This window comes from Stegodyphus dumicola, chromosome 11 (genome assembly GCF_044657685.1).
Source record: "Stegodyphus dumicola isolate Sdum_Otavi_A_Nest chromosome 11, ASM4465768v1".
NCBI classification, from domain to species: domain Eukaryota; kingdom Metazoa; phylum Arthropoda; class Arachnida; order Araneae; family Eresidae; genus Stegodyphus; species Stegodyphus dumicola.
In genome coordinates this window covers 155071546-155085040 of record NC_140778.1, presented here as the reverse complement: position 1 = coordinate 155085040, position 13495 = coordinate 155071546, and positions in this window count along the sequence as shown.

Below are 13495 nucleotides of genomic sequence, written 5' to 3'. Positions count from 1 at the left end.
ATTTCATTTAAACTTATTGGATTGAATTCAATCTACTTCGCCGACAGCGCATAAACCACAATAGAATAAATGCACTGTATTTGTTCACTATAGCTACACTCTGGCGGTAAGTTCACTTACAACGTTATATTTTATTCACATTATAACTCAGACTGCGCAAAATTTATATTATTTTAAGAATTATCTGATAAGATATTTCTCCCGCCTTCTTAGCGAGTCTTCGTGGTGTAGTGGTCTGCACGCTCAACGCGTAATTGAGAGGTCCGCGTTTCGATTCTCGGCGAAGGCGTTGCTAACTTTTCACCTCTCTTGCTTTCTAAAAAAAATAATGTCTCAACAATGTAATCGTTGCCACATGTTCTATTCAAATATTACAATAAATCTAAAACCAGGTATAAAAGAAATTAAGCAAATTAAAAAAAAAAAAAAAAAAAAAGATACTTTTGACAGACAAATTCAGTATTTCTCATTCATTTAATTCTGTTCTTACTTCGCGACAAGGGAAAAATACATAAAAACTCAAAATATCTATATTAAAAATTACGAAGTAAATCTTAAACACATATTTCGTCGAATAAATTCCAGAATACATTAAGCATGATTTAATTCGCAATAATAAACGAAGGCGTTATCTTTGTTTATTGTGAACCTTAGTTTCTCTAGATTGGCAACAAATCCACTGTTCTGCTGAATTTCAAATGTAAACAAACATGGCCGCCGTTACAAAACTAATTAGGCTTAGCCGCATTTAAACAACTTTTAAATTGTTAATAATTCTAAAAATATTGCAGACAGATTTACTAAAGTCATAAAAACCTTAACCGGAAGTTAAGAACAGCATAATTCAATCATTTTTAAAGCAAAAAATGTACAATTTACAAAGATATAAGAATAAAGAAACTGAGATCACTGAGCCGAGTAATAGAGTGGATATATATATATATAAGGTTTTAGCACAATATTTTTCCTCCATGTAGAATGTACCTGCTAAGTATCTGACGCTTAGTTTTATACTTTTAATATAGTAATATAATAATAATAGCATATCAAATATGTAAAATTTACAACAAAATTATATAAGATTGAACGAATTGTAAGTTGCACAATTAATTCTACTCCTCCGGATTTGTATTGTCTTTGGTATGTCTGCAACTGAAATTCGACGCAATTTTCAATTTATCCTTTCATAGAAAGAAACGCTTCTTTGAGAGCTTTTATACAAAAGCAGTATTATGTTATTAATCTTTACGATTAAAATTAAAATACTAGGGAAACTCATAATCGCCATTCGGGCAAGTCTACATCCACAACCACCACATATCTAACTTTTCCTCTTTACAGTCCAGTTGTTACTAACATTTAATTTCATAATCTGTAATACTAATTGAAGAGCTTACTATATTTTTTAATTCGATTCTACTGCATTTGAGCTTATCCAAGAAATAATGATTCTCATACATCAAAATGCAAGACAAGTATGGTTTCAGGATCAATCTTTGGTGAATCATTAAAAATTTTGAAATTCTTTATTCTTTTTAATTTTGCATATTTTATAGTTAAATAAACTATGTAGAAGATTATTTGATACTTTGATAATTTCGTCGGTATACTGGCTTGCAGCAGGAGATATTTTCCCTTGAAGATTATTTAATTTATATAATCTGTTATGTAATATTATTTTGCAGTTACGTTATATAACAGATTGTAAAAAAATGGAATTAATATAATTATATATAATTGTGTTAATTTTGTATTTATAATTTGCAATTAAAATATTATTAATTAGTCACATTCATTCATTGCAGTTTCATCATTTAAAACGGGCGCTAGAAACGGTCTGTAATTTATTTGCACTTGGCTTTGCGCACAGCCAATTCGTAGAGTGTTGCCATTCTGGGAAATATAAAATGCTTAATTTATTTTTAGACTTAATCAGTTTATGTGTTTTTAGACTTAATTAATTGATATATTTTTAAGGAAATAAATATATTTTTAATAATTTAAATCTTTATCTTATTTTTAACTATAGTATCTTTTTTGAATTATTTTTTAAAACCTTTATCTTATTTTTAATGAGTTAAAAACGCTGCCCAGCCTGTATAGTGTTTAGGGCAGCCTACTGCGATACCGAAGTTGCTAGGCTCGAATCCCGGAGAAGGCTTGGCCGTAATATTCTCCATCCCTTCATGGTTGGCAACTGCGGTCCGCCCATTAAGTGCTTCACCAATAAAGTAGCGACCACTTCCAGCCCTAGTAGTGGCCACGCCTAAGCCGGCTAAGTGCCCGCCAATAAAAAAAAAAAAAAATCTTTAAGAGTATATCTGACTGATATAAACTAGAATACGTTAATTTTTAAAATACATACACGATTATTTTTATGGATATTTTCAGCGTTGTTGTTGGCAATGAAAGATGTTTCTAAAATGAAAATATCGCTGTAAATATAGATGTAAAATAAAGGACGTTTCTAAGAAGCTGTTCTTGTGCGTTAAAACCTTATATGACATATTTAGTGCAAATTGATTAAATGACTTAATTCATTATTGATCTTAAGACTTTACTTTCTTTCTTGTTTATTTTTTAAGTCTGAGCAAGAATATATATGTGAGGTCTCAAAAAACTGTGGTTCTAAAAACTAAGCGATAATGCTAAAATGTTGAATTATAACTATTCTGTATTTTGCAGCAGTCATGCTGGCTATAAAATTCTGGTATTTAGCGTAATATTTGATACAGATAAATGTCAGAAATGAGGATCTAATACCACGCATTCAACCTTTGAAATAAATTATTCTTCAACACCTACCATGAGCTCTTCAGTAGTTGTTTTGTTATTGATTTCAAAAGAAAAAATATAATGGAATTCAAAAGACAAGCGACGTAATTTCTTTATTGCAAAACAATAGTCTTTCAAGCTGTTATTATGAATTAATATGCATAAAAGCCAAGGTGTCGGGGGACAATTACTCGAGTATTTTATCAATTTTACTACATAAATTGCTATTCACTCAAAATTGGTATTAGCGAAAATGCATATTAATTCGCCAGTTTGGCATAACCATTATTACTTGAGTAAAAGACGAAACACCTTTGTATTTATTAATTATTATTCACTGAACGGGAGTTGGTTTTTTCCCCTTGAAACGTCAACTAATTGCCGATCAATAGCGATAATTACTTGCTTTTAATTTAATTTCTTTTTCAAAGTTAGTAATTTTGTTATTCATGATTTAATTCAAGTCCCCGTAAAACATTTTTAACAATTTACATTCAAGTTACTTTAAAAAAGAATTTTCGGAATTATACTTCCTACATATGGGTTCACTCTTTTTAGATACTTCCACTAAATTTATATTAGGAGATAATATAATCAATATTTCTTTAGTAAATAAATTATTATTATCTTACTTTGCAGCCATTGCGCAAGTTCCGAAAAGCATGTTTATTAACCTTATTCATTATTATTTCTTATTACCTTATTCAACGCGTTAATTATGAAAGGTATTGATATATGTGTTTTAAGATTTGTGAGCTATCAGAACTGATAAATGATGCTACATAGTGTCATATTTTAATAAACAAGCTGTGATTTCTCTTTACGCAGCAAGCTACTGCAACTTCCACTTCAAATAGAAATGCTTATTTTAACATTATGAAATTCAAGGCAAGGTTTGAAATTTCATTCTTGCAAACATCATTGATGACTAGCTTATTTCATACCTGCTGTTCTCGGGCGTTCGTTTCCGGCTGCATTCATTACGCATTTGGTTTCAAGAAAGCCAAACTCATTGTCTCTTTTGAATCCCATTATGTCAGGTCCACAATCTTTCTCATCTCCCCCCCCCCTTGCTATTCCAGATACGAGCCTCACGACGTCAACCTGTCTGATGTGTCTTCGTAGCTCCGCCCACTTGTATAAAAGATCGCCCAATTACAGCACATGTCAGGCGAAGCCGTCCAATTTATTACTCGCAGAAGAATGTTCATTTAGTGGAGGCGCAGACAAAGATCACGACGGATATAGATGCGGAGATGCGGAGGAGAAAAGGGGATGCGTTGCCATGGTGACGAAGGCCCAGCAAGCATCCCGTTTTGCCGTGGAGGACGAAGAATCGATCGTAGTCGTCTTCCTTGAACTCCTATTTCCTCCAAAAACAAAAAGGCCTGCTGTTGAAATTATCTTAGGAAAGCCCGCACAATAGAAGTCATTTTCTTAGACTCATAATTTTGCTTGGGCCGTATTTAGCCAAATGAATAATAGCACAATAATTATAAAAGCAAGTGTGAAAAATTGAGTTATTTACTCCGTCTCTTCCAAATTACTTCCTACATTTGAATACTTTTGAACTGATTATTGCTACTGAAGATTTTAAGATTTCGTTTGAACGTTTTTTTGAACGCAAATTTCCCACTGCTACGTTACCAATCAACGACATTTACTTACCAAGCATTCCCTCCTTAAATGAGTACCAAATTAGTTTAAAAAATCCAGGGTCCACACACCTTTAAGCCACGCCCCATTTTGTAAGGTCTCTTCCATCAATAATCGCATCTTCTAGCTAATGAATTGTAAATTCAATGATCTACGTGTATACGAGCCAGTTTTCTTAGAAAGCCCTCTACGAAGGCATCCCTTCCCTTAGGCAGACTGCCCTCGAGGCTTTTGCCTTAATTATATAAAGGTGATATTTCTGATATACTGGTGGCAGGATCCTTACAAAATGGGGCGTGGCTTTAGAGCGTGTGAACCCTGTAAATTTGCTTCCAAAAAATTATTCCCAAATAAGTTTACTTACATACATATAACACATTTGTGGAAAGTAAAAACTGAGAATGAAAACTTAGTAGAAAGCGTTATATTCATTGTAGTACATTGTATAATTTTACTACTGTCTGCAGGGCTGGATTTAGACTTGATAAGTCCCTAAGCTATTTGAGTTATAGGACCTTTCATAAGTCTTATTCTATATTATACTATATTTTAATTTTTTGGAGGGCCCCCCCCCAAAGAAGTGGGACCCCTAAGCTTGTGTAGCTTGTACGTAAATCCTGCACTGGCGGTGGATCTACTAAACTGCATCGAAAGTTATTTATGACTCCACCTACTTGAAATGTAGGAACTAATTGGGGACAAAATTTTCGACTAAATGTAGCAACTAATTTGGGACGGAGGGAGTATTACTAATTAAAGGCTATTAAAACCTATTTATTAAATTCTTTCTTGGCTAAGAGGGGAGCTTCTCTCCTTCAAACATCGCAACCTGGTCTTCCCTACAACTCCATTAAGTCAATTCTTAGGAAAGCCCTCCTTTTTCGAAGAACTCGCAGAGAGAAATATAAATAAATCATGGTTTAGACATTGTTGAATTGTTGGAGTCGCATTGTTGAAGTACTTTAATGGCCTAGAAAGAAATCTCTCGCATTGTTCCGTCTTATATCTGGCCATGATTGCCTTCGTAAGCGCCGTCAATGCATCAGTGTCGCTTTCGACTTTCATTGCCCTGGAAGACATTTATTTAGTCGTCCCAGCTCCCCAAATGTCCTGCTATTCCTTGTATTTTGATTTGGGAGCGCTACTAGATGACGAGGAATGCCCTGAGGTTTTAGATATACCGTTTATATCAATTTTCTCATCTTTCTTTTTCTATTGTATTTGATGTTCAGTTGTCTTGAACGTGCCATTAGGAATAAAAAAAGTACTTATTAAAGAAAATCGTTATGAGACAGTAAAACATTGCTCGACCAAATAGAGCAAACATTTACCGATCATAATTATTGCTTCAACGTGTTTGTGACCTGAGGCAAGCTAAAATTTTATTCATTTATTAGATTTAAAAGGGAAATGTTTAATGTTATCAACAGCCTAACTGTTGTAAGTAACGCTACTGAAATATGAAAAAGTTGAAGTATCAGTCTTCTAGAGAATCTTCATTTTTCTATAGCAGATAATTTTACAATGTAGTTTAACGTTTAGGTGAATGTCACTAAGTCATATTTGGGAATACACACGCTCCAACTTCATTAGACTTGAGATACTGTTCCCTTTTAACTCTTAGCTTATCATGCATTAACCAAATAAAGTATTTCTTCTCGAAACAAACTACGGTAAAGCACCACTTACATGTTTCTCATTTACACTTTTTTTTCTAATTATAAGTACTTTCACCAGCGTTCCATTTCGTACCTAGTCATGATGATAATGCAGTTTTTTTTTTTTTTTTTTTTTTTTTTTTTTTTAATTATTCATTATAGAACTTCGGATATATGTATGACTGCCTATCGAGCCCTTGATTTGTCCATCGATGTTTCCTTTCATAGCTTAAATACCTTTAAAGTTTTTCCTCTCTTCTCATAGCATTTCAGGTTTAATGCCAAATCAGCCCAAACTCAATTCAAACTTCAGTTCGCATTTTTCAGACTTAGAATTCAATTCTGTTCCCATTTCAGCCTTAGAATTTAATTATGTTCCCAACCCAGTTCCACTATTCTGTTCCCATTTCAGCCTTAGCCCAGCAATTTTATTATAATTTCAATTAAATTGGAAAATACCCTATTTATAACACATTGTGCGTTTTACACAATTTTTATGAATAAAAGAAAATAAATTTAGCTGTAAACTTCTGTAACTCAACATTGCTTCAGCCTTTGTACAGGCTTGAAATTTCTAGTCTAAACTTAAAATACTTCCGTTGGTTAGATCGGCGAAACCAGTACTTTTTTCCACTTTCACTTGTAGATAACTATATTTTAATTAAAAATCTTATCATTATCAAAGGGTTGAAAAGTCAAGCCCCTATCAAGAGCTTCCTCCTGAGTTTCTACATGAGCTCTCATTTTTCTTAATTTTTTTTAAAGAACTGAAAATATCATCAGTACAATTTAAAAGTAACAAAAAAAAGGAGGGGAAAGGAAAAACTACTTCTAAAAGTTCGTCAAAGTTTCAAAAAGTCAAATGTCAAGATAGGAAAATACGAATCGCATTATTGTTTGGGTATAACCCAAATTCACACGCCTTTACGTTTATATGAGGCAAAGTAAACTAAGGTCGAATTGGTAAGGTTAAGCAAAAGCAAAAGATATGTCCTTTTTAGGTTGAACTCAGGACAAAACCATAATGGCTGTTTTGGCAGAAAGCTCATTTGGGACATCACCAGCATTTAGAAGTTGCATTTTGGGATGCAAAGGCGAAAAAGGTTTGGGATATTTTAAGTTGAACAAAGAGTCAAATCCAGCTGTTAAGTGGCAAAAGCTCAGAAGACTTGCTGATAGGAAATGTTTCAATTCTGCCTTGTTTGGTAAGCATATTTTAACTGGATTGTTGTTTCACTTTGTTACCTTATTGTTTTTGCATGAGGGCTATACGTCAAAAAACATCACATGAGATGACACTTGAAGATTTTTTAAACAGGAAAAATTAAAATCTACAGCTAAGTTAAAATCTTGAAAAAAAAATTTATTTATTCAAAATGAACATTTGACAGGCAGGCAACGTCGTTTTCATTATTATATTAAACATTACGAATATGAAGATTGAAGATTTATATTAAGACTAATATTACGATTGATTTCAGAAATGATATAATTTAATATTTTGTGATATAGATAGTAGAGTATTTTAAAAAAAGCTGAGGGCAGATAATAAAATTAAATTCATATAATAATAGCAGTATAATAGCAGAATTAAAATTCTAAAACTAAAATACAAATATCGCATCCTTAAATTGAAAATTCAATTACACTGCTTTTTTGGGGCGGTCCCTTGAGGGACGTATATATGCTGCTTTACAATAGTTATGTTAGTAGTATGAATAGTATAACTACAAAGGTATGTTTCTGTTCAGTAGAATAATTGCTTCTACGTAATCAAAGCATTTCAAGTTTTTCATTCTTTTCCTCATTTTAATTAAACAGATATAATTTTGAGTACATTTGTACAAATATTTTTTTTTTTTTTTTTTTTTTTTTTTTTTTTTTTGAAGCAGGAGACATGGAAAATGAGCAGTGCCCTTGCCGGGAATCGAACCTGGATCTATCGAATACGCGCCGAGTATGCTACCGTTACATTATGAAGGCAAACAGAAAGGAGGGAAGAAAATACCTTATATACTCTCCCTTTTAAAGGAAGACTGGGAATTAGGAGACCCAATCGCCAAATCATCGTGGTGAAAAATCATCATCCACCACCTTTTATTCGGGCGCCACTGTAGACTCAGTAAGATTTTGGTAAGCAGGAGACGTGAAATTCTCTAGCAGGGAATCGAACCTGGATCTCTCGAATAAGCGCCAAGTGTTAGTAACACCACGAAGGCATGCAAAAAGAAGGGAGAAAATACCTTATACATTTCATTAAAGTATTAATAGTAACCTTTTTAAAAATTAAGTGTTTTTGCATTTGTTTGCCCATTATTTTTTTTACGCGTTGCCTAAAGTGAAGTTTTTCTTTAACGTAACGTTAGTAATTTAACTTTGGACTGACCTTTCTTTAACAACCGTTCCTTTCAGGGTCGATCCGATGCTCAGAAAATCGACAATAGTGCCGACACCTGATATACTTAAAAATTTAGTATTTCTTTCGTCTAGAAATAATTTTTTAGTTTGACGAAACAATGCGTATGTTTTACTGACCTCGTTTCTTTTCTTACATCCATCTTCTAGTCATATGGTTTCTATGTTATCTAACATACAACAGAACTCTTCTTAACCGAACTGAAATTGTACGTTTTAGTATAATTTATAAGAGTTACTTTCTGCTGCTTTACATGTAGAAATAAGGTATAAATATGTTCAAGAAAAGTACGTGTATGATACATATTTACATGGTGTTCAAATTTAAAATGGATCTCTCATTTAGAGGTATGCAATTTTGGGCACGTTTAATTTGCAGTGATTCATCGATTCATGTGTAATTCTAAAGAAAATGATGAAAAAGAATAATAAATTGACACGAAATTAATGTATTTACTGAACTGTGATTTACATAGTTGAAAAGAAATTGCTGAAAATTTTTATTACATCTTTATGTGAGCACCATTTGTTGCTCCTGCTGTGATACTCATTCCACACTTTCGAAAGCGTCACTGATGTTGTAGAGACATTAGGTTAATTGGAAGCAGGCAAGATGAAAAATGAGCAACCGCCTTAACCGGCAATCGAACCGCGGACCTCTGGAATACGCGCCCAGCGTGCAGACCACCACACTACGAAGACATTCCAAGAAGGCGAGAGAAATACCTTATATACTCGCCTTTTAAAGGGCGTCTGGGGTTTTAAGGGGCCCAGTCGCCAAATTCTGGGTGTGGAGAATCATCATCGACCCCCCCTTTTTTTTTTAGTTTGAGCGCCACTGTAGAGACATTAGTTTTTTTGGGGGGGGGGAAGCAGGAGACTTGAAAAATGAGCAACGCCTTCGCCGGGAATCGGACCACGAAGGCATGCCAAGAAGGCAGCAGAAATACCTTATAATGTGACCAGTTATACCTCCACTTTAATTTGGCCGTGAAAATCTGCAGCATCGAACGACAGGCGTTCGACAGAAAAGCGCACGTCTTTTACAAATCCCGACAGAAAGAATCTCAAGCGATCAACACCTCATAAAGAAATCTAAATCCCTCAACTCACTAGTCAAGTCCGCTACTCACTAGTCTTCCTAGTTAACAAAACGTTTTTAATTCTTTTTTTCAGCTATTTACAGTGCATTGCGCTAGAGATCTCGATTTCGGATATATGCGCCATTTTTTTTTTTTTTTTTTTCATCAGTTCTTATCCGGGCATCTTGTATTATGTGCAGGGCTTAATTTCTAAAATTTGAAGTTTCGAAGTCCTATGGAAGACCGTCAGCAAAGAGGAACAAAAGTAAATAAATAAAATGACTATTAAAATCATTAATAATTTAAAAATTAAATATTTAATTATTACCAAATTAATTAACCACGATTTAATTAATATTTATCGATTAGTATATAATCAAAATTAATTCATTATTATTATTATTAAAATAGTTAAATAATAAAAATTTAAATTAAATAAAATATAAAGAGATAAATTAAAATTTAATAAGCGAGTAATATACAGTAAGACCCCGCTTAACGCGGGGGATACGTTCCATCAAAGTAGAGCGTAATGCGAAACAGCGCTAAACGAGGCTATCTTTACATGTAAATATTGGGGTTAGGGGAAGATGGCTAGGAAATTGGTTAGGTATTAAATTTAAAAAGTATGTTTTTTTAATAAAAATAAAACCAAACATTTATTTCTTAAAGCCCAAATTAATACCACATTATTATTTCTTGCAAAAATAAAAACAAAATATAAATAACAAAACGAATATTTAAAAAAAATAAATAAATAAATAAAATTCTAAGTCAGTCATATTTAGTTAGCCTTCCGCGTTTTCAGTGTTCTGCCATTTTGTGACAAAAGCATCTAATGTTGTTGGGCCTTTTTCTTTTGCGTTGTTCTCTTAAAAGTTCTTCATAAACGGATAGAGCATCTCTAACACCACGCCTTACTTTTGATCTCCTGTCAAAATTCGGATCATTTTCGATGAATTGATCCATTATTTCAGTTATGGTAGACAAACTCCTTTTTACAAACGCCATCGAAAGTTCTTTTTGCTCTTCTTCTGAATCACTGCTGTCAACATTTTTGTTTTCTTCTTGTTCAGTCAATTCCTTGAGCTCATCATTAGAAAGACTAGCCGCTGCTTCTTGAATTATTTCTTCGACATCTTCCACATTTACCCCTTCAAAATATGTCTGTACAATACCGCACCAAACAAGAAATACAAGTACACTCTTTCGGATATGTATTTGAAACCTATCGCTGCATAATATTTCGGGGAATCCCCGTATGCTGCGAGCGATTTAGTGGAATCCCCAGGTTGAAATAAAAGAGCGCTAAACCAAAACAGCGCTAAACGAAACAGCGTTAAGCGGGGTCTTACTGTAATTTTATTGAAAAAAATAAAATTTTCGAGATCAAATTTCTACTGGAATTATTGTTTAGTTATGTAAAAGAAGCGCCGGAGCCTTCTTAATTAGGGCTGCGGTGCGCTCCGGCTAGAATTATAATTTATCACAAAAACTAAGAAGTACTGGATCCGGGCTCCGGTGGGCTCTGGCGCAATTTAAGCCCTGATTATGGGTTAAAACGTTCATAAACTTGTTTAATATTCGGAAGAAGAGGCACATTTTCTGGAAGCAGAAAAGAAATTTGACAGTGCTGGTAGCTGGTTTGTAAAAACGTACAGCTTGATGACATTTATTTAAAACAACTACCGACGCTGACACCTATATATAAATATTGCCCAAAAATTCATTGCTTAATGTAGAAGTATTAACCCTGTTTTTAAGTATAGCAAGCTTGAAAAAAATATAATGTGTTTATTTACTTTAAAATTAATAAAAACACGCTATTCGTTTCATTTTACTCAAATAAAAAATAATTTTTACTTTTAATTTCAAGGTTGGACAAAAAATAAAACCATTTTTGAATAACAAAAAATCTGAAAAATGAAGCCAACATTTACTTTGAGGCTCTTCGAAATAGGAAAAAGACTGTTTTATTTGTTTTATTATAATGAAAATAAAAATTAATTTTGTGCTTAAGCAAAAAAAAAAAAAAAAAAAAATTCGTTGCTTAAAAAATGTATTTATTCCAACGCGGCAATTTTCTCTGAAGGACTATTAATTTCGTTTTGGCATTTTGCGTTGAAAACTATAAATAGAGAATCACTTTTAAAATTGTTGCTACCACATATTATTGCGATGTATTATATTTAAAAAAAATAAATAATGAAGAATCTGCATGCATGTATGTATGTATGTTTCTCGCATTGGGATAAAACAGCGGTACCTAGAGCCATCAAAATTTGAATAACGTAATAATCTTCCATAGAATATGGCCATGGGAAAGCCCTAATTTGAATTTGAAATTTGTTTTATTATCGATTTCATATTTTGTAATACTTCAACAAATTTTTTATTAATAAAAAAACTCAACGATTTCAAAGCGAACAATAGCCACACTGTACGAAAAAAAAAAAGTTATCTAAAGCGCGCAAGATTGTGTATCGGAAATTTTAAAGATATGCTCATTTTAAAATTATTTTGCGATGTTGCTGTTGAACTGAATTGTATGGTTTGAGTACGTAGAACATGATATTTAATAAATAAAGATAACACATAAAACATTAAAAAAACGCCCCTTCGGATTTAATTTAAAATCTTAGACCTTTCAGATTTTTTTTTTTTATTTTACATATCGTTCTATGAAAATAAGTAAATTATACTTTTTTAATTATTTAATTTTTGTTCAAATAAAATACAATAAAGGAAGTATAAAATCCTTTCATTTGCAGAAGAATAAATACGTACGGCTTACAAAAGTAATAAATATGTAACAGAATTATCTAAATGGGTGTGATTTTATTATTTACAATAATTGCAATTCTGCTGTATATTTAAATTAAAGGCATGACCAACAATTAAATAATGTCCAAAAATATCAAAACGAGCATTTCTGGCAAAATATCCACTCTCCCAAAACTTCACAATTACTAGCTACAAACGCGCCAAAAAAAAAAAAAAAATACACATAGCATATTGTTTGTGTACATGTCTACTGCTTTGAAGCAGGGCTACATTCCAGCTTTTTCCCAATCGAAAAGATCCGTCACTGGGCCGGGGCCGTCCCACCCAACCCCTGCCATCAGCACCTCGTAAATAACAGTTAAATCCCTTTGCAGGTGGGTCGAACCCAAGTCACAAATCACTTTTGCGTAACCCCTCTAATAAATCGTGATCTAAAATACCCGAAAACAGCTGAAGCCGCTGTCTGTTTGTTTTCGGTGACTAGGCTGAACCTTTCTTGAGAAGACCTCTTATTTTGGTACAGGAAAGAGTTGTCGTAAATTTTGCTAGCCATAGTAAGCTTGGTAATAAAACTCTGCGTGTGTTTTCATAATTCGATGATGCATGAGCTGAACTTAGTACTCAGTAATAATAAATCATTTATGATATTTTTTATGTATTTTATGAGTACAAATGGAATTGAATTAAACTTGCTTTGTTATGTTTTTTCTCGTTTTGGAGATATTTCAGAAAACATTTCTCTTTAGATAATTACGGTATGTTCCGTCACATAACGCTCAGCTATAATTTCAAACTACAGTACAACTCCAATCATCGGAACTCCGACTATCCGAATCGCTGATTATCCGAATCGCTTTCAGAATTTAAGAAAAAAAATTGAGACGGAAACGTAGTGTTTGACAGTCAACGATTTCAACCATTAAAAAGGGCAAACCTACACTTTTAAACTTCATGTGATTGCTCGAAAACGAAGATGGAAGTTCTTCAAGAAAATCAACGCAGCAACAAGCAAAAATTTAGAAGATGTCGTTTTCAAATGGTTTTTGCAGCAACGTTCCACGGGAAACCCGAATCTTTATGAAAAAGTGATCTTACCACAGAAGCTTAGTTGTTCATCCTTTAAAG